This window comes from Tamandua tetradactyla, chromosome 7 (assembly GCF_023851605.1).
Source record: "Tamandua tetradactyla isolate mTamTet1 chromosome 7, mTamTet1.pri, whole genome shotgun sequence".
NCBI classification, from domain to species: Eukaryota; Metazoa; Chordata; class Mammalia; order Pilosa; family Myrmecophagidae; genus Tamandua; species Tamandua tetradactyla.
The window spans coordinates 130,818,247-130,841,861 of record NC_135333.1 but is presented as its reverse complement, the minus strand read 5'-3'; the positions used below and the strand labels follow the sequence as shown (position 1 = coordinate 130,841,861).

The 23,615-nt window shown below is 36.4% G+C and overlaps 1 long non-coding RNA gene across 1 annotated transcript in view; it reads right to left on the bottom strand.

Annotated features, from left to right (window-relative positions):
- Positions 1 to 5,008: 5,008 nt before the first annotated feature.
- Positions 5,009 to 23,615, bottom strand: part of LOC143690147 (uncharacterized) — a 115,304-nt gene continuing 96,697 nt past the window's right edge. Inside the window, exon 4 of the long non-coding RNA XR_013179011.1 lies at positions 5,009 to 5,138. This is a non-coding gene — a long non-coding RNA (uncharacterized LOC143690147). The remainder of the gene's footprint in view (positions 5,139 to 23,615) is intronic.

The window sequence follows — 23,615 nt, the reverse complement described above, 5'->3', positions numbered from 1 at the left end:
AGTCTTTGGGCCTCTAGTGAACATGGGTTCTCATAATAGCCTTGAATTTGATTCTACTTACAGGATAGGATGTTGTAGTGTTGGAGAAGGTCTCATCCTATCCTGGGAGACAAGTAAGAAGATAGAGGGTGTTTATTCTGAATGACTGTAATATTGGAAAGAGCACAATTGTAGTAGACTGTTGGGCTAGAAATTGTTTTTCCACATCTTTTGTTGAAAAGCACTTTACAAAGACCCTACAAAATTGGATAGTAATTTAAGCCTTCAGAGATAATCAAGACCACTATTGAGGAGTGGTGTGGTGGTAAGTGCAGACTTCAGGAGAAATACATAGGGTTGAACCATTGCTCTGCTACTTGCTGTGAGATACTGGGAAAGTCTCTATATTACTCTGAATTTTAGCTTCTTCACCTGTGTAACTGGACCACCTACTATGCAGGGTTATATGAGGCTGGAATATTTTAAACATCTAGAAAATTTGACTGACCCCTAACAAGTACTCAACAAAAGTCAGTTCTTTTATTGTCATCAAATGTGGGACGATCTTTTCTCTGAGCTCTACAAAGAACAAGAAAAAAAGAGTAGGGAGGGGTTTCCTGGGACATGGGACTTCAAGTTGTTCAAAGAACTGTATATGATAAACTATTTCAAGGACTGAATATGTGGCCATTAGTTCCTTCCCAATGTCTTAAAGAGTATTTCTGTTGTTTTGTGGGATAAAATTGGAAAATAAGTACTCATAGCTGTTGATAATTTATCTTTAATCACTTAACTAAAAGTTGAACTGATTTTACAGCAGTAATTCCCAATAGGGAGAGGGGGTCAGGTAATTTTGACTCCTAGGGGACATTTGCTAATGTCTAGAAACCTCTTTTTGTTAGCTCAGCTGGCGTTGCTGAAGAGGATGCAGCAAGCCTCTAATGGGTAAAAGCTGTGAATCCTGCTACAATCCTCCAATGTATGAGACATTCTCCCCGCTTCCCCCAGCAAAGAATTAGCCAGTCAAAAATGTCAATAGTGCTAAAGTTGAGAAACTATATTCTACAGGCCAAATAATCCCTATTCTCCTTACATTTCCTCATGCTAAATATCAGTCACAGGAAAAAATCCAATGGCATACCTTGCTCTCTCAACCACTATAGATTTATCTGCTGTATAACTCTATGATTATAATAATGTTTTTATAGCACTTTTGAATTAAAGGTGCTTTTATAGAATATCTCAACCCTGACAATAACTTTGTGAGGGATGTATTTTTATTAACATCCATTTTAAAGATGTGGAAAATGAAGTTTAGAGATATTTCATGGGCAAGAACTAAGGTCCAAATACAAGATTTCAGATTCTAGATCTCACATGCCTGGCACTGCCTCCTGCTCTACTTGTCTTCATTCTGTCCTACGCTATTCTCAGCAGACGGGTAAATGCAAAAGCCCTTGTCCCCTAAGACCTGCTAAAGCAGTGGTTCACATCTGGGTTGCACATGAGAATTACTTGGGGAGGTTTTTAAAATATAGATTCATGACCCCACGAAACTATTACATCTGAATCTATAAGGATAGGGTCAAAACATATTTCCCGAAAGCATCCCACTCATGCCCACTTCTAGTATGGCATCTGGTTCGGATCACAAATCAAGTAATAGCAATGATCATTCCAGGACCATCCGCATGTTAGAATTCCTTTATGTAAAGAAATAAATCTCTAGTAGTATTTTAGGCATCAAGGAAAGTCAGTATGATGGGAACAGTTTTATGTTAGTAAGCCTCTTGACTACTCAAAAATGATGGCCATTTTCACCTTCTTTTTTGACTCTGGGTTAAAGAAATTTTCAAAATGGGGCTATATTTTGTTGTTTTCCTCCATATAGCTTTCATGTCCCTCACGCACATCATACACAATACACTTCATAACAAAGAACATTCTACATTAAAAAGGAAGAAACCTATTAAAGGCCCAATTAGTGTACAAGCTGGCAGGGTCATTATTGTACAATTGCTGCATCTATACATCAGCTAATTCCAGTACCACTTGCCATTTTTCAATCTTGTTCATATTGGTAACTAACATGTGGTTCTTTTTCATCATAATTCCCCTGATTGCAGGTTTTAGGCTTATAATGATCTTTACAGATGAATTACTAAAGTTCACTGGTATGCAGTGCTCTCTCTGTAGACCAAAACATGGGCATCAAGTGAGAACCTATTAGAAACACAGGCTCTAGATTCCAGCCCGACCTACTGAACCAGGTGATGCTCATTCAAGTTTGAGGAGCACTATTCTAGTGGTACGAGAGGGAGTTTCCCCCCAACACATTCACACCGATAATAATAGCTCAGTACTGAAATGAGTCTCTAAGACAGTGGTTCCCAAAGTGTGGTCTCTGAGACACCAGCAATCCCCTGGGAATGTATTAGAACTGATTCTGTAAGCACAACCAGGCATATAGAATCAGAAACTCTAAGTGTATAACCAACCAATCTGTCTTTTAACAGGCCCTTGAAGTGATTCTGCCACATGCCAACATTTAAAAACCATTTTTCTGAGGCAGAAATGATCAATTTTGTCCTCATATTGAAATAATCTAGGAATGGTATAGACAGATGAGTGAAAATATGGATAAAAATAAATAATAATGGGGGAACAAAGGTTAAAATATATTGGGGAGATGGAAATACTAGAGGTCTATGAGAGGAAGGGGTAAGGAGTATGGTATGTATGAGTTTTTTCTTTTTCTTTTTTTTTTCCCTGGAGTGATGCAAATGTTCTAAGATATGATCTTGGTGATGAATATACAACTATGTGATGATATTGTGAGCCATTGATTGTATACCAAGTATGGAATGTTCATATGTTAAGAATGTTTGTGTTTTGTATGTTGTTTTGTCAATAAAAAATATTTTAAAAAATAAAATAATAATAATCTAAGAATATTTTGTAAATGTCAGTACCTGAGACCCACCAGAAAAATTAAACAGTATTTGAACAAACACCTGGCAATCCAGATGATTCTAATGAGCAGTCAAGGTTTATAACTAAGACTTTGAAAAAAGGTCAAGGAGATTGAGAAAGCTTTGGAGGTCTGATGCAGTATTTCTCAATCCTGACTGCCTAGTGGCAAAAAATAAAAATTAAAAACCTGGTATCATGTTCCCCGCCCTGCAATTTGTCTGAGCTGGTTTCTGGGGATTACATATTTTTTAAATGATTCTAATGTGTTGCCAGGATAGAAAAACACTAGACAAACCTTTGTTTCACAGATGAGAAGTATACGGTTAAGAGGTGAAGTGGCTAATTTAAGTTTACAAGGATGTCTCAAGAATGTTGAAATTAGAACTCCCAACTCACTAATTCCTGACCCAGTGCTCTTTCCCCATATATAGTTTCATTGTCCTTTCATGGCATCTGCCTTCTACCTGAATTTCATCTCCCCACAAATTTTTAAGGTCTTGAACAGATATGCTTTTTGTCTTCCAAGAGCCCAGCCACTTTGACCAAGAAAGTTTTGGGGTAAAAGATACTATTCACATCTTTTTAAAGAGTAAATATGGATGTGAGGAAGCTCAGCAACTCCCATTTCACATAATCTTCTCCCATATGAGTTTGTCACAGCCCCACCAAAAGATGGAATCTGACTGAATCTGGGCTGGACTTGATGGCTATTTTGACCAATAGCCTACGACGGAAGTAACAATGTGTGCTCCCCATGACTAGTTCTCCAAAAGCCTTGACACTTCAGTCTGCACCTCATCAAACACTAGCTCTTGAGACACCATTTCTTGAATCTCAGTCCCCATGCTGGGAGAAGCCCTAGCTACATGCAGAGGCCACATGTAAGTACACTGGTCCACAACCCTAGCTGAGCTCTCAGCTAGCAGCCAACTTTAACTTTCTATCGTTGTGGGTGAGTTATCTCAGAAGACCAGCCCAGGGGAGCCTTCAAGATGGCTGCAGACCCAGCTGACATTTGATTGCAACAGCATGCAAGACTTCAAAGGAAAACTACCCCAGCTGAGCCCAGCCACTATATACAGAAAAATGATAGATTATAACACATTTTTTAAGGCTCTGGGGTTTTGAGGTGGTTGATTAAGCACCAACAATGGAAAATAGTTTCTAGTGGAAAAAGTTTGGTATCAGTAAGATACCATTACTTACTGATTGTTATTGTTAATAATAACAATTAGAGTTAATTGTGAGAGCAAAGGGTCAGGGTAAGGGAGGGCAGGGAAAACAAGGAGCACAAAAAAAAGAAAAGAAAAATATTTAAGGAATGTCAGAACAGGAATATACTGTCTCCTTAGAGAGTCAATGAGACATAACTACACACTTCCAACAGGGTTTGGAAGTATGAAAAATACATATAGTAAGTATATAATATGTTTTTACTGATAGTAAATGGTCTGAAATTACTATAAAACCAGAAATTTAAAGATTCAAATAATGTCAAGAATGAGGCTGAAAGAGAGAACATTTTCTGAATAAAGTTATAAGCATACAAGTTAATCTTTTCTATTCCTAGATCGCCCTATTTACTTTGTAATTTTGAATATGAATCTTTATTGCAATCACAAATATTGCCATCAGACAATGAGGACTGTGCCAAAAATTTCTACAGGATAGTTTTCTAGCTGAGCAGGTAAACAAGTATGTTTCCAAATGTCAGCTCTACCCTCTGCCAGATAGATCTAGCACTATGTCAGAAACTCAAGCTGTGACCCCTCCCTTTCATATTTAGTATTTTTTCAGCAAAAATAATGAGTCTGGAATTGGATTTGGATGACAATTGCTTTTGAATCAAAACACACAAAAAAAGAATACTGTACAATTTGTTCTCGTCCCAATTTTACCGCAATGCACTGATTCTGCAGTGATTTTCGACATCAAAATATATTTTTATTGTCATTAGAGCTGACTTAAAACACACATGGAGCACAGGCAAATGTTGTTTCAAGGTGCCTTTTGTGATCCAACTTCCATCCTCAACTTCTTGATATATTACCTTTGCTGGTGTCTGGCTGTTGAGTTCAGGTGTTTAAAGTTCAGTCATAAAGAAACTAAGGTCAGGAGTTCACGGGGTGTACCTGCAGCTTTGTTCTCTTTGATAACTGCAGTTAGGCCATCTCGTAGCCCACATCCTATTTGTCAAGAGAGAAAGTAGGAAAGATCAGGGAAAAGCCATTTCCACTACCAAGAAATAACTCAAAACATTGGCCCAGGTTTAATAATTATTTATTATACATGCTACCTCTCTTTTTCCTACATCTGTTAGGAATTACTAATCAATTATGGCTTTCCGTCTCTTTGAGGTTGAATGCAACCTAAGAATTCTCAAGAGAATGCCCAGACTTCCTCACTTAATCAGATGAAAACATTTGTTATCCTTCCATTTACCACCTTGATGGTACATCAGGAAAATCATCTCTATATACAAGTAGCTTTGTTTATTACTAGCCTTCTAACTTTGATGGACAGAAGTCAAAGAGAATCCTCCAACTGAATGATTGTGAGGCTAAGTATTTATAGAAAGTTTTTTATTCTGCACAATAACTAATTTTCCCTATAAAAATTGCAAATACTCTTGGTATATAGTATGTGATCAGGATGCTATAGTGGTAGTTAAAATTAAAATGTCACTTTTCATAACAAGGATCAGAAATGTCTCTGATTCTTGTTTATTTTTTCCAAGTGATGCAAGAAGGAATGCTAGAGAACTCCTAATCCATTAAAAATAATAATAAATGCTAATTGTGAGATATGTCTATTAGCTGGCACATATCGTCTGCCAACTTTCATGGCAATGATCTGGATAATTTTGTAAGTCACACAGAAGTCATTCAAAGAACTTCACCAGTCTGACATTAGGATCGGTCCATAAAACCCAGGTTATGTAAACAGATATCTTCAAAGCAGATTTGGGCAAATAAATCAATACAAAGCAAAATGCAGCAAGCACTTTTTCAGCGATTATTTTCAAAGTACTATGCTAGTCATTTGGAGACTACAAAGTATTAAAGTGGGTCTTTCCAAACAGGAATTTGTAATTAATTGAAGGAAATATGCCTTGAAAACTTAAACAGTATGAGGCAGCATGGTGATAAATAAGTGAATGGGTCAGTGAAAAAGATATTAAATTTAGATGGCTGATTATATCCCCAGGGAAATATTTGCTGTAAAGAGAAGCACTCTTGCTATAAGAAAACTCTAGATTTATCTTCCCTGTAGAAAACATTACTATCCTAATAATTTTCATATTTATGTTTCTTTAGGCTACTTCTGAAATTTATTTCTTTTAAGGAAAAAAATCCAAATCTTTTTCTGAAACTTCTCAGTTTTTATAGCCATGATCTTATGATTAAGAAGAAAAATAGTATGAAAGGCCTTTATGCTTTTCGTACAACCACAGGTCAGAGGCTTAGAAAAAATACTGTGTCGGTGATATTTTTAGCCCTGCCTTCAAAGAACTAAGTCCTTAATTGACCACCATTGTCTTTTCTTTTATGTGAACAAATGTTTCTAATTTTATAAGTGCTCACGCTCTGTCGTTAGGCAGAGGCAGCACTGTGTAGTGGTTAGGAATAGAGCGTTAGAGTTGGAGTATCCAGGCATGACTCCTGGATGTATCACTTATCAGCTATGCAACTATGGGCAAAGCGCTTAGCTCCTTTGAACCTCATGTTTGTGTGTGTAGGTGTGCACAAGTGTGTGTGTGCGTGTGTGTGTGTGTGTGTGTGTGTGTGTGAATGAAGTGGAATACAATAAATAGTAGCCATTATTGTTACCATTAGTTTATGTGAGATTTGCCCTTCAGAAGGTTAAGTTTGTCCATTTCTTGACTAACTTATAAAATGACTTTGATAATAAAGCTAATAGTATCCAACACGCATTTCCATTCTTTGTCAACAGGGTACCAAATGGAATTTTCCTTTTGCCCAAAATTGCAACTAAGGCTCAAGATACTGCTATATAATCTAGACTCAGAAGTGCTGGTAAGTCACCAAAACTTAGGTACAGCCAACCACCTTCCCTCCAGGATCACTGAGAGGTAACCTTGACAAACCACTCCTCCGCATCAGCACCACCACCCTCATACCACCCATATAAGAAGAGAACTGAGAGATGAGAGGTATGGGTGGTAACCTTTGGGAAGTTCAAGATTTGTGCTTGTAAACATAAGCAGAGAAGAGAAAGAATGGAGAGAGTTGCTGGAGTTGAGACAAGGGACGAATGGAGGAGCTTGCACTTCCATCAAATGGCACAACAAATATACTTTGAGTTTCCTAGGAAGGGGAGTTTGTTGAGGGAGACCTCAAAGAAAATAGTTGGGTTTGATCTGATTTTATCTCCCTATAAGAGGGTCTCCCAGGCAGTAGAGGAATGATCTACTTTGTTGAGGTTGATAAAATTCTATAAAGAAAGCCTCATGGACTCATCAGAGCCACAAAACTGATGCTAACCTCCTTTTTTATGTCCATAAAAATTGTTTATCATCACTAGAAACTGGAAGCTGCTTCCATTTTTGAAAGTGATCCATCTTCCTTGCTGTAGCAAAACATCTGGTGTCCAAAATAAAATGCTGTTATCTGCAAACTCAATTCCCATGTTTCTTTCACAAGGCTAAAGCAAGGCTACTGGGGCTGGAGGGGCCAGAGGCAGATCTTGCAGGCAGGACTATCTCAGTAACTTAAGACCCAATGCAAAATGAAAATGTAGATGGAGGAGAGTCAATTTCCACTTCTCGCAGTCTTTCCTTGTCTCCAACCCACAGCTGAAGAGCATCCTTCCAAGGGACTACACAGAGATGCTGTGCTGGGTGCCTGGATAGGAGGGAGTGGGGAGTGGGCTTCTGAGAGGCCCTGCTGAGTAACCTGCCAAAGGCACCAAGTCACAAACACACACCCTCTCAGGCCCCACCAACCACCACAGCCAATGTGATACACTCACTGCCCTGGAGTGGGGAGCCATAGCACAGCTGTAGGAAGGGAGACTGGCAAAGCCCTGAGCACTAGAAGGAGCTAGGAGCAGGAGTATACATTGGACATCCTGGCCAGGGTTGGCAAGGAGACCAAGGAAGAGGGGCTACACACCACCTCAGTCTTCAAGCACCACTTCCACCCGCATGCTCCATTGCTCCATCAGACTTCACTTATAAAGTACAAATTTAAAGATAAAGTTATCAAGAATTTCAAAATGGCAGTTGCAGAGCATTGTATCCCAAAGTGGGGGAAGGGTGATGATGCCCATGAAGCCAGAATTGCTCCCACGTCAGGGAACTGGGCAGTGGGAAGGCCCTGTGGAGCCCTCCAGGGCACCCACAGATGCTCATCATAAGAAGTCAACATTTGAATGGGCACCTCAGAGACATGACCAATAGTGAGTCCATGGTAACCAGGAAAACAGTGTTATCCAATCAGGGAAAAGACTGCAACCCTACCTAGATAAATAAGTGATGTTTGCTCCTTTTGCTGGCCCTTCTGCCTGTACCAAGAACTGGAAGAGCTAGCCCTTAAAGAGAGAGGAGGAATAAGCGCATAATGAGACAACCTCCTCACCACCAACTACATCCAAAGAAGATTTCATCTGTATTGGTGGGAAAAGAAAAAAAGCTCTGAATTAAGTTGAGATTGAAATTTTGAATTGTATAGGATTTAAATGACTGTATTTTTAAAAAATTACTTAAAAGTAAGAAATTGTAATTAAAGGAACTGCTCCTCGATGAAAAAGGCATTCAACATAGCAGTTACTGGGGAACAAAAGGCATTTCATGCCTATATCCTAAGAAGCACACCTCTTCAATTAATTGGCTACATATGATTGCCAACAGAGGCCCAAAGTAGGTGCACACCTACACAGGTGATACATTTGCAAACCCAGGGCCTTCCAGAGCCATGGGAGTGAAAAAGAGGTAGGCAAGTTGCCCTTGCTGCTGCCAAAATCCATGTGTCCCATAGCAGAAGAGGCAAAGAAGGGAAACAAAAGAGCCTGGAGTATTAAAAGTATACAAGCTTCCCAATGCCTGCCGATGCAAAAAAAAAAAGAATATAAGCAACTCAATCTAAAAACAACATACATTTAACATAAGTTAAAGCTACAGGAACCTGAGGATATTTGAGCTCAAGCTATGAAGCCATGAGTATATCAACATTTATTAAGCATCTACCAATGGGAAGACAAAGAAAAATAAAGTATATCCATGCCCTCAAATTTTCTACAATCTACTTAGCCAGTATATGGGTGTATAAAACAATTGAAGGACAAGGTAGTGCTCAGCTTGTGTTAGCCACTGAAAGTGTAATAAAAATTAGGAAAGAGAGAGACTGTTAGTCCAGGCTGGAGGGGTCAGTAGAGGATGCACAGTGGAGGCAGGGCTTCAGCTATATTAAAAAAAGAACACATAGGTTGTTTTGGGCAAAATGGAAAAACAAGGTAATCCAGGCAGTAGAGATAGCATGAGCATTAGTGTGTGGATATCAAGTGCTTGTCCAGTCAGTGAGAAATGCAGCCTCAATGTAACAGAAGGTAAAGGCAGGAAAGCAGACAGGTATACAACTGGGTAGGTGGGGCAAAGGGAATTATAAAGATTGTCATGGAAAACCTGTACTAATTGTCCACATGCTTTACATGAACTATCTCATTTAATTCTTACAAAAATCCTGAGGTAGACATTATTTTATAATTCAGTAAACTGAGAGTCAGGAAAGTAAGGTTACTTATTCAGTAGAATGTTTACTATTAAAAAACAGTAGAATGTCTACTATTAAAAAAAGAAGATTAAAAATTGTTGGGCAGGACATGGAAAAATAGGAATGCTCATTCATTGTAGGAATGTAAAATGATGTAGCTTCTGTGGAAGACATTATGGCAGTTCCTCAGAAAGTTTAATATAGAATTACCATATGACCTAGGAATACCACTTCTATCTATATACCCCAAAGAACTGAAAGCAGGAACTTGAACAGATATTTGCACATCAGTGTTCAAATTGGCATTATTCATAATTGCCAAAAATAGAATTAGTCCATCAACTGATAGAAGGATAAATAAAATGTGTTATATACATACAATGGGCTGTTATTCAATTGCAAAAAGGAATGAAAATCTGATACATGCAACAATATGAGTGAAACTTGTAGAAATCATGTTGAATGAAATAATCCAGATACAAAAGGACAGCTATTGTATGAGGTCGCTGATCTGAAATTACTAGAATAAGGAAATTCAGGATCATAAACTAGAACATAGGTTACCAGGGGCTGGAGTAGGAGAAAATGGAAAGTTAATGCTTAATTTTTACAGCGTCTCTATTTGGGTTGATGGAAAAGTTTTGATAATGGATGGTGGTGATGGTAGCACATTATTGTGAATGTAATTAATAACACTGAATTGTATTAAAATGTGGTTTAAAAAAAAAGGAAATCTTAGGTTGTGTCTATTACTACAATAAAAATTACAAAAAGAAAAAACCCATAGGACCATACAAAACAAACAGCAAATCTACTGTAAACCATAGACTATGATTAATGGTACAATTAAAAAAATGTTCTTTTAGCAATTATAACATATGTATCACATCAATACAAGGTGTTAGAGTCATATAGGAAACTCAGTATTTTGTGCATGATTGTTCTGTAAACCTACAACTTCACTAAAGAAATAAATAGCAGAGAAGTTAAAAAGAGGGAGAAAAAAACAAATAATGAATGCAATTATATAAAAATTACAAATAGGGTAGATATTAATCCAATGACAGAAATTATCATTATATATGAATGGTTAAATATACCGATTAAAATACAGACATTGTCAGAATGGTGATGAATAAAAGACCCAATTTTATGCTGTGTACCAGAAATCCACATTAGACATAAAAATTGAGTGGTTAAAAATAAAAGGATGAAGAAATATGTACCATGCTAACACTAATGAAAAGAAAGCTGAGGTAGCTATATTAGTTTCAGACAAAGTAGACTTTAGAACAAGAATGATTATTGGGGATAAAGAAGAGTATTACATAATAACAAAGAGCTCAATTCTCCAGAAAGATATAACACTCCTAAATGTGTATGCACCTAACAACAAAGCATCAAAATGCATGCAGGAAAATCCAAAAGGAATGAAAGAGCAAATAGACAAACCCACTATTATAGTTGGAGATTTCAATATCCCATGTCAAGCAGCATGATCTATCATCTTGATCAAGTTAGCATTCTAAGAATATCCCATCCAAAAGTAGCAGAATACACAAGTCCTCTCAAGCTTACATGGAACATTCACCAAGACAGACCACATTCTGGGCCATAAAACACATACTAACAAGTTTTAAAGAGTAGAAATAATAAAAAGTATTTTTTCAGACCAAAATGAAATTAAACTAGAAAATAATAATAGAATGCTGGTTAAAAAAAAAAATCCCCGAATACTTGAAAGTCAAACAAAACACTACTAAATAACACATGGGTCAAAGAAGTCTTGAGAGAAGTTCAAAATGTAAATGTAATGAAAATAGAATTTATCAAAAGCTGTGGGAAACACTGAAAGAAATTATTAGAGAGAAATTTATAGCATTAAATCCATATATTAGAGAAGAAAGATCTAAAATAAACAAGCTAAGTTTATACTTTAGGAAACTAGAGAAAGAAGAGGAATTTAAACATAAAGAAAACAGGAGAAAAATGAAAATTATAGCGAAAATCAATGAAATCAAAAGCAGGAAAACAATAGAAGAAATCAATAAAAACAAATAATGGTTTTTTGAAAAGATCAATTAAATTGATAAATCTATAGCCAGAATAATCAAGAAAAAAAAGAGAAGACACAAATTACCAATATCAGAAATGAAAGAAGGTCATCACTAATATTCATGGGCATAACAGGATAATAAAAGAATATTATAAGCAACTCCATACCTACAAATTATATACCTTGGATGAAATGGACCATCTAAGAACACAATTTGTGTCCTTGAAGACACAAACAACCAAAACACACACATATGGAACATTGGAGAAAACCTGGATGACCTTGAGTATAGTGATAAGCTTTTAGAAACAATACCAAAAAGCACAGTCCATGAAAGAAAAATTGGCAATTTGAGCTTCATTTAAATTTAAAACATCTCCATGAAAGACACTATTAAGTGAATGAAAACACAAGCCACAGACTGGGAGAAAATATTTGCCAAATTGCCAAACACATATCTCATAAAGGATTTGTATCCAAAATACACAACTCAACAAATCAAAATACATATCTCTTGAAACTTAACAATAAGAAAATAAATCAATTTAAAAATGAGCAAATCCATGCGGGAGGCATGGGTTCAATTCCTGGACCATGCAACAACAACAACAAAAAAAATGGGCAAAGATCCAAACAGACACCACATCAAAGGAGATGTAAAAATGGGTGTGCTGGTTGGAAAGTATTATGCACCTCAGAGAAGCCATGTTTTAATCCTGATTCAATCTTTTGGGGGCAGCCATTTCTTTTAATCCTAATCCAATACTGTAGGGCAGAAACTTCTGATTAACTTATCTGCACAGAGATGTTGCATGTCCATTTGTGGGTGTGACTTTTTGATTAGATGGAGATGTGACTCCACTCTTCAAGGTGGGTCTTGATTAATTTATTGGAGTTCTTTAAAAGAGGAAACATTTTGGAGAGACCAGAGCTGACAAAGATGTCGACACTTAGAGAACAGAGACACAGATGTTTGGAGATGCTTGGAGCCCAGCAGACATTGCTGTGTATCTTCCCATGAGATAATAAGCAAGCCAGAACCTGGAGAGAGCCAAGGGAAGCCAAGAGAAGAAAGCCAGCCTTGGAGAAGCAAAGTGAGGAACCCCCACATAAACAGAGGCTGAAAGCAACAGAGCCAGGAGCAAGGGACTAGCCACATGACTTTCCAGCTTACAGAGGTGTTCCAGACCCATCGGCCTTTCTTGAATTAAGGTATCTTTCCATGGATGCCTTAGTTTGGACATTTTCATAGACTTAGAACTATAAACTTGTTACTTATTGAATTCTCTTCATAAAAGTCATTTCATTTCTGGATATTGCATTCTGGCAGCTTAACAAACTAATACAATGGGATATAAGCATATGAAAAGAAGCTCTACATCCTGTCATTAGGGAATTGCAGTTGAAACAAGCATTGAGATACCACTACACACCCATTATAATGGCTAAAACCCAAACTACTGATAACATCAAATGCTTGTAAAGATATGGAGCAAAAGAAACTCTAATCCATTGCTTGTGAAAATGCAAAAATTACAGCCACTTTGAAAGACAGGCAGTTTCTTGAAAAGATAAATATAGTCTTATCATATGATCAAGCAATTTCATTCATAGGTATTTACCCAAATGAGTTGAAAGTTATGTCCACTCAAAAATTTTCATGCAAATGTTTATAATAGTTTTATTCATAATCACCCAAAACTGAAAATAACCAAGACACCCTTCAAAGGGTGAATGGATAAACAAACTACTACATCCATACAGTGGAATATTATTCAACAATAAAAATGAATGAAGCATCAAGCCATGAAAAGGCATGAATGAATTTTTAATGCAAATCACTAAGTGAGAGAAGCCAGTCTGAAAAGGTTAAACATTTTATGACTTCGATTTTATGACCTTCTTGAAAAAATATATAGAGAGAGAGAGACAGTAAAAAGATAGGTAGTTGCCAGGGATTCTGTGGGAGAGGGGGAAGGTTCAATAGATGAACCACAGGGGATTTTCTAGGGCAGTGAAATTATTCGGTATTATACTGTAATGGTGAACACATGACATTATGAGTTCATCAAAAGCCAATGAACTTTACAGAAAATAATGAACTTCAATGTATCTAAATTTAAAACAGCCTTTTAGGAGGATGGGAGATTCCAAGAAAGAATACACTGTGACAAAATAATCAATGAAGGGAGTAAGAAGGAAAGGCGCTGACCCAAGAAACCTCACAAAAGAGAGCGGAGTCTGTAATACTAACAGCAAAAGGAACTCACAGTCCTCTAATTGATAAAGTTGTTTCCCCATGGGAGATTGGGCTAACAATTCTGATACCAATATACATTTATATTTAAATGGAACAACTAAGTAAATGAATGGAGAGAGTCAGGTTACTTATTGTCGAAATGGGAGGTTATAAGCAAGTGGAAGAGGCCAGAATGATCCATGTGGTAATGGATTAGAGTTGGAGACATCGATATGAACTTACTTTAAGCTTAATATAGATACAGATGGCTACACATAGAAATATTTATAGATATATTTATGTACATGAGTTAGTATACACACATTTATTTCCTTGCTCTGTCAGCTGAGAAAAACTTGAATGAATCCCTGGTAGCAGTGGGCACACTAAGTGTTCATATCTTGGTTTCTAATAACATTAACCAATAAAAGAAGCTATGGTCCTTGGAGAAATGTCTGAAATATACAAGATGAGCCTGGAGCATCTTGTTGTATCAGAAAGTAAGGAAGTACTGGGGAAGGGAGGGAAGTGCCCAGTGGTCAACACTGAAACAATTTGAGCAATAAAAAAAAAAGTAGTAGTTGATTATAAACAAAAAATATAAGATAAATATTCATGAGTCAATACTGATATAAATAAATGACCAGATAGATAAATAAATGATGGGGTGGGGAGAGACAAATCTCCCTTGCTGAAGAATTTCCAATAATTTTTTTGGGAACTTTCCTCTCAATGAAGGGATTTACTTACTTCTTACAAACTTACTTACTTCTTAAGTGTAGGCTACACACGATAACTTTCTTACAAAGAGTACGATTTGAAAAAAGAGGAAAATAGCAATTTTACAGTGGAAAACCTGGACAAACCCTCAGCCAGATGATCAAGGTTCAATCAACAGTGATGTCATATTGATAGCATATAACCTTAATATGCCATGATGAAAATGGAACTTTACCACTGTGATCTTCCTCCCCAAAACCCAAAACCCCAGTCAAATAATGAGAAAAACACTGGAGACATTACAGTAGAGGAACATCCTACAAAATATCTGACCAGTACTCCTCAAAACAGTCAATGTCATCAAACGCAAAGCAAGTCTAAGGAACTAAAACAGCCAAGAGCTTTAGTAGACAGAACAACTAAATGTAATGTGGTGTCCTGGAAGGGATCCTGGAGCAGAAAAAAAAAAGGAAACCTCAATAAACTATGGATTTTAGTTAGTTATACTCATCAATACTGATTCATTTATTATAACAAGTGTACCTGTTTCAGTTTGCTAAAGATGCCAGAATGTAATATGCCAAAAATGGGTTGGCTTTTACAATGAGGATTTATTAGTTCAAAAATTTGCAGTTCTAAGGCTATAAAAATGTCCCAATTAAGGCATCAGCAAGATGATATCTTCTCTGAAGAAAGGCTGATGACAGCCAGGATTCCTCTGTCACGTGGGAAGGCAATGACCGCAGTTTGCTGATCCTTCTCTCCCTGGGTTCAGTGCTGTCATGTTCTGGCTCTTTAAGTTTCTGTGTGTCCTTGCTTGTTTCTTCAGGGGTTTTTCTCTCTGGCCATTTCTTTCTGTCTTTTATCCTCATAAAGGACTCCAGTAAAGGATTAAGACTTTCCTTTAATGGGCTAGGTCACATCTCAATTGAAATAACCTAATCAAAAGTCCACCATAACAGATCTGCCCCCATGGGGATGGACTATAAGCAACATGGCCTTTTCTGGGGTACATAACAACTTCAAACCAGCACAGTACCATTCTAATATAAGATGTTACTAACAAAGGAAACTGGTATGGTAGCTCTTTGTAGCTTCTTCTCAATTTTCTCATAAATCTAAAACTGTTCTAAAAAATAAAGCCCATTTAAAAAAATATTCCATTATATATTACTAATTTACAGTTTCCTACTAGTCAAAGTACAAGTCAACTTGGTGAGGAAAATATGACAACCTATTTGCAAGCATATTAATAAATTTAAAATTTGAATAAAAAAGGATTGCGTTCCTATTAAGTAACAAGAAATCCTAACAAGAAAACCTTAGAAGTTTGGCTGCTTGTAACTGCATGTGCATAAGGCCATAGTACTCGATAAAGATAAAGCCTAGCAAAAAACATTTTTAAATCATGCAGATAGAAAAGAAACCAAAATCTACTCAAAAAATCCAAACATACAAAATTTTATTATATGGAAAAAGAAGGTGTTTTGGCTTCTTACTTGGTCCCAAAGATAAAACTAACATTAGAAAAGACATCTAGAGATGACTGGGAGACAGATGGTGTTACTTCCATCAGAAAAGAACATATTCTAATTTACAGCAGTCTTGAGACACAGTACAGAAAATAAAGTCATATTCAGATGTTGCACATCAATTAAATTATAAAAATATATTCCTTCAACATCCTTATCTGACAGGGTCACATCTTTCAGCCCAAAGGCAGAAGTACATAACCAGAAGCATACGTTTGAGGCATTTTATACAGTATTCTGATGAACCCGAGTTATTTTGGGGGTCATGGGGGCATAAAACCTTGACCTAATCTGTTTGTTCGTATAGAAGATGACGGTATCTCCTATGGAAGAAGTTAGAGACCCCTGACTTTCTTTGCTGGTGTGGTCACTATCTTTTGAGGCACATCGTGTGGTGTTGTGAAGACTAAAGTTGTTCTGAAAAAACTCTTTGTTATACATCTGTGAATATGGGACAGGAAAGTTGATCATATCCAGGAAATGTCATGAGAATAGTTGTTACAGGAACTATTGGCCCTCTGGGAAATTGCAGGACTTCTTGGATTTGATTTTTGAGCATGAGCCAGAGACAGAGCTAAACCAAAAAATATGGAATGGTGACTACGAAAAGAGTTAGTAACTGCTCTTCTCTAAGAATATTGCTACCAAAAATGATGATGATTTTGCAGTTAGCTTGTCTTACAATCTACCCTTTAGCTTCCTAAATTTGTCACAAAGCTATTACCCGGTTATATCTAATCCATTAATGAAAGAGGGAAGGAATTCAACTTTTTTCTGTGATATCCCACATCAGGATAAATTCTAAACTTTAATGTGCTGACCTCATCCTTGGACCTACTCCCAGTTGCACCATAAATTCAAGCCACTAGGAACTCAGTTGTCTCAAGTGGGCCTTTGCACAAGCTGTTCCCACTGCCTGGAGTAGACTGGCATTTCTCCAGCTTATCTGAGACACTAATTCTTACTTAGCAATTAACTATTGCTTGCTAATTCTTCAACACTCAGTTCAGTCACTCCTCAAAATACCTTCTCTGGCCTCCGCTGGCTCCCACCTAAGAAGTCCTTCCTCTTCTTTCTTCAAAAGTGCTCCATGCTCACTCCTTCTATAGCACTGATACTGAGTGTCATTTGCCCATTCCTGTGTCCAGAACTACCATTAAACTGTGTTTTTGAGGCCAAGTCTATTACTTTGGGATTTCTAGGCTACTGTATGTACAACAGATGGCACTTAAGGGTCACTAATAAGAGTTGTGGGATGAATAAACACAAAGTAAATATGTTAAAGCAGAAATCTGCTATTGGAAAGTTAATACAACCCAAGTATGCAAATTAAGAGGTGTAACCTAAATAGTACATTCACTTTTATGACATATTTCTCTGCTTCCATTCTTCCTTCCATCATCCTTCTTCACTCTGCCCCAGAATGCTCTTTCTGAACAAATTTTAAAAAGGGCCTGTGGGCAGGTCCTTCGTGATCTGGCCTGGATCACTTTTCCAGTTTAGTCTCTCCCACAACTTTCGTCCCACACAACACTATAGCCATACTAATCCACATCAGTTTCCAGAGCTCATTCTTGCACAGAGCATGGCACACAAGAAGTGCTCAGTCACTATTTGTTTAATAAAAGAAAAAGGCCAATTACATTTAGTATACCAAAGATGCAGACTGCAACTTAAGGAGAAAATCTTCGTTGCATTTAGGTTAAGAAACTTAGATTAAGAGCCTACTCTAGGCCAGGCACAGTGTTAGGTAACAGAGGAACAAAGATGGGTAAACCACAGTCCCTGTCCTCACAAAATGTACTGTCATTCAGGTGAAAAGATACAAAGGCAGATAATTTATTTAAATGTAGTAAAATACAAATTTACACAGTATACTTTTCTAGGAGTCCAGGGAAGACCTTCTAGAGGCTATGACTCGTAAGAAAACCTTGAAGGTTAATAAATTTATCAGGTTGAGAAAGGGCACTTCAGGCAAAAAGAACAGCACAAGTAAAGGCATGAAAGAATGAAACAGCAGGCATAGGCTGAAAAGCTATAAGAGATATAAGCAAGAGATGATGATGGCCAAACTAGAGTAATAGGAAATAAAGAGACATAGGATAGGCATGAGTTATTAATTGATGGAATTTAGGGAGATGTGAAGGTAGAAGAAGGTGTCTGTAATGACTCTTGGTTGAAGCTTGGATGGAGAAGGAGAAAATTTAGGGTGGGGTGGGGAAGATAATGAGTTCCAATCTGAACAAGAGGTTTGAAATATCTGGGGGACATAAAGTTAATATATTCAGAAGGCAGTATAGACAGCCCAGGCTATTATAATCAGGGCAAGAAATCTAAAACCACAAGGGTAAGTGATCTTATTTAAGGAGAGAATAAACAGAGGAAGACACAAAGAACCAAGAGCTCAGAGTAACAGAGGAGAGGCAAAGGAGGAGTAGCCCAGGAAGATGACCAAAAGAAGTAGAAAGAAGTTGCCTAACCAGGGGATATAATTCATAAAAACCAAGGGCATAGTTTCAAGGAGAAACAAATCAAGAATGACAATTTTACAGATTAGTAAGAAAAAAGGTAAAGACAGAGAAATAAACATTGGATTTGGCAATATGAATGCCATGGGGCTGACACTGGCAAGGAGAATTCTGTGGAATGATGGGTTCTGAAGCCAAACTGTGGAGTTGATAAGTGAAAGGCAGTTAAGGAAGAGGAGAGGGTGAGTGTAGGAGGACCCTTAAAGCATGGGAAGGAATGAAAAAAAAAATAGGGTGATGTGGAAACGGACAGGGAGGAGAAATAGTGGTTCTGTGGTTACAGAAAAATTTATTTTATGATAAAAGAGCCATGAGTATGCTGGTAACGGAGGAGAAGAAATCACTAAAAACAAGTAGGAGATAAAACAAGACACACAAAATAAGAGCTCCTTCTTGTCTGGGATTGTCTTTCTTTTCTTTATCACCAGCCTCACCACAGTGCTTGGCCCATAGGATAGGGGCTCAATAAATGTCTGCTAATGAATGAATTAGTAAGTAAATGATAAAGCAACACCCCAGAGGAATCCAGCTGAATATGATCAAGGGACCAGCGTGAGAGACTGACCATGAGCAAGTCAAGAGACCCTTCATTCTCTGAAATTATAACATAGGAGGGAAAGATGGATTTCCATGGCAGAGCTTTCTTACATGGATAGATTAATTTTGTGGTTCTGCAAATGCAAATATCGAGGGATCTGCTAATTAAGTACTCTGTTAATTAATTATGCTAATGAGTTTTCTTTTTACTTAAAATTTCAACATTTTCTGATTGGCCAGTCTCAGGAAGATTCTATTGTATTTCTCTGGCCTTATGGTATATTTTTTCTATCATATCAGCCCTTAAAAACCTTAAAGACCCTTAAGCATATGGACCCTGACTTTTTCATTCTTTACAATACTTAGCATAGTGCCTGGTAAATTGAAGGCATTCAGTAAATCCTTGTTTTTTTAAACAGAAAAATACCAGGGTCTGAAGCAATGTGCTTAAACTTGTTTTAAACCTCTGGTTAGAATGGACTGCATTATGTATACATTAGGGCAACAAACTTTAAAAATCAGGACTAACTATAGGATTGACAGAATCAGGAAGTCTATCAAGACACATTGATCATTCTGAAGACCCAATGTGTGTCGAACCATAGCACATGTTTGACACACACTGGGTCTTCAGAATGACCAATGAATGAAGATAGAATGCTTCATGAAATTATCTACATCCTGGTTTTCTTTCAAGTGCTCCACTATTACATCCCAGATGTGGTCCCAGTAGGGAAATGTTTTCAATTTTCTCAAATCCCTTTCTATTCCCAGGCCATGCCATACCTCCAGGATCCGCACACACTATCCCTCTGCCTGAAACACTCTTCTATTTATATTCACCTGGCTAACTTCAAGCCCCGTGTTCAAATGCCATTTTATTCACAAAACATTTCTCAACCCCATATCTCACCCTACTGTGATTATTCCTTTATTATTTCACTAATCTGCTGTATTGTAATTATTGTTAATCAGATCAGTTCAATCAAGCATGTCTTTTCATTTTTCTATCCCCTGGCACACAGTGACTTGGTCCAGAGTGGAAACTGTGGAGGTGGTGAAAAAATTGTATTTGAATTGGGCTTATATTTTGAAGGTAGAGTGAATGGGATTTGGTGACATATTGGATGTAGTGTGTAAAAGAAAAAAAAAGAAAAAGAGGTGCCAAGACTGGCACCAAGAAGAGTACCATGTGCAACTAGAAATGTGCAGTCACTGTTACCTGAGATGGAAAAAACTATGGACGGATTAGGTCAGGCATTCTGTTTTAATTTGAGAAGCCTATTAACACCCAGGTGGGGAATCTGAGGTTGGATATAAGAATTGCAGCTTCAGTGAAAGGTCTGGCCTCTGTAAATTTGAGAATCCTGAGCATATAAATTGTATGTAAATAAACAATTTATTTAGTGCAAATAATCCCTAGGGATTAGTAAATAAGAAAAGAAGGTCTAAAGACAGACAAAAAATCGTTTAAAGAGGAAGAATTAGCAAAAGAGACTGACAAGGAATAGCAATCTAGTTGAATTGCATAGAAGGAGTACTTTTCACTTGATACTATCTCAAGAATCAAATAGCAAATTTTCTATTAAGTTGCTAATGAAACACAAATGTCAGACTAAAGCTACGCGGTTAGGTGCCAATTAATATAATTCAAAGAAAATCCAAAATTATCACAGAGTCTTTGTTAGAACCACATAAATTTCACCCAGGAATATAGGTAACATTCACTAAAAATTGTCTTCTTTCATTGTGGCCTCGAGTCTCACAGTTAACAAAATGTGACATGGGTTCCACCCACTGGACATTTCGTGTTACTGCAAAGATATCCTTTAAACTTGGCTAATGCAGGTTTTATTCATTCAATATTAATATTATTTATAGGTAAATATTACTTTATTGATTGTCTCTACATATCAAGTACTGTTATATACCCTGGAGACATAACAGTGAACCCTGACAAAAAATCCATGCTTTCGTGGAACTTATATTTTAGCGTATAAATAGAAACCTTCATATTTTTGCTTGCCACAATAAACTACAGACCAAATTTGTGCAGTATGCATACTTACTAAGTCTGTCCCTAAGATTTTAGCAGTTAAGAGAAAACAGCGCAGAAGAATTTGGAAAAATAATGGCCAAGAACTTTCCAAAATTAGTGACAGACACTGAACAACTCATCCAGGATGCTCAAAGAACACTAAGCAGGATAAATACAGAAAGAAAAAACCCACACCTTGGCATATCATATTCAAAGTGCAGTGAGGAAGCCAGAGGCAGGGGAGAACTTACCTATAGAAAAACAAGGTAAAATTACAGCAGTTTCTTGGCAGAAATCAAGCAAGATGAGAGTAGAGTGAAATATTTTCAAGTGTTGAAAGGGAAAAACCCATAAACCTAGAATTGTATACACAACAAAATTATCCTTCAAGTTGAAGGAGAAATACTTTCTCAGCTAGACAAAAATAGAGAGAATTTTTTAAAAATAGAGGGAATTTGTCACCAGTAAAGCTGCCTTGCAGGAAACTTTAAAGTTCTTCAAAGGAGAGGAAAATTAAATAGGTCAGAAACTCAGAACCACGTAAAGAAAAGGAGAACAAGAAGGAATAAATGAAGATAAATTAAAATATTTTCTTTTTCTTATTATTGTAATGACAATTTTTCAAAATAATGATAGCAACAATATATTGGATGATTAAAGCTTATGGATAAATGGAATGAATGACAGCAATGTTATAAGTTACAGGAGGGAGAAATTTGGAATACTCTGTTATAAGGTACCTGCACGAGCTTTGAAGCACTATGTTTTTATTTGAAAGTGGACTTAGATTAATTGCAAATGTATATTGCAAATTATAGGGCAATCAGTAAAATAATTTTTAAAGAAGTGTAATTGATACACTAATAAAGGGGTGAACATAGAATTATATAAATGCCCTAGAAAAATTACAGAAGTCAAAAACAGAGTGAAAAACAAAAAAAAAAACAGAAATAAAGAATAAAGGTAGCAAATAGAAAACCGTTATACATATGGTAGCTATCAGTCCAAACTATATCAATAATCACTTTAAACATGAATGGTCTAAATATACCAATTAAAAGGTAGAAATTATGAAAGTATATTAAAAAAAAAAACAAGACCCAGCTATATGTTGCTACAAGAAACCCATTTTAAATAAAAAGATTAAAAGTAAGAACACTATATCATGTTAACACTGAACAAACAAGGCTAGGGTAGCTATATTAAAGATAATAAAGACCTCAGAGCAAGGAAAATTATCAAAGATAAAGAGAAGCATTATATAATGATAAAGGAGTCAATTCTCCAAGAAGTCATAACACTCCTCAATGTTTATGCACCTAACAATAAAATGTCAAAATCAGTGAGGTAAAAACTGATAAAACTGCAAGGAGAAATAGACAAATCCATTATTATAGTTGGAAACTTCAACACTCCTCTCTCAGTAATTGACACATCTAGCAAGCAGAAATCAGTAAGGGAATGATTGAACCTAACAGCACCATCAATCAACTGGAAAATAATTGTCATTTCTAGAATACTTCATCCAACAACAAAAGAGTATGCATTCTTCTCAAGCTCACATGGAGTGTTCATCAAGACAGAGCACATCTTAGGCCATAAAACAAATGTTAACAAATTTAAAAGATTAAAAAGAATACATGGTATGCTTTTAGGCGACAATTTACTAAAATTATAAACCAATAACAGAAAGAGACCTAGAAAATTCCAAAATATTTGGAGGGTAAAACAACACACTTCTAAATAATACATGAGTCAAGGAAGTCTCAAGAGAAAGTTTAAAATAGTTTGAACTAAATAAAAATGAAAATATTTTATTTATCAATATTTATGGGTTTCAGCAAAAGCAGTGCCTAAAAACAGAAGTTATGGCATTGAATGCATATATTAGAAAAGAGATAGATCTAAAAGTCAAAACCGAAGCTTATAACTTAGAAAACTAGAAAAAGAAATTTAAACCTAAAGTAAGCAGAAGAAATGAAATAATAAAACTTAGAACAGAATCAGGGAAATTAACAGAAAAAGAAAATCAATGAAATGAAAAGTGGTTTTTTGAAAAGGGCAATAAAATTGGTAAACCTCTGATCAAGCTAATCATGAAAAAAAAACGACACAAATTAATATCAGAAATGAAAGAGAGGCCATTACATTTGATCCCATGGACAGCAAAAAGATAATAAAGGAATATTATAAACAACTCTATGCCTGTATTTGATAAACTAGGTGAAATGGACCAAATGGACCATTCTTGAAACACAATCTACCAAAACTCACACAAAGAA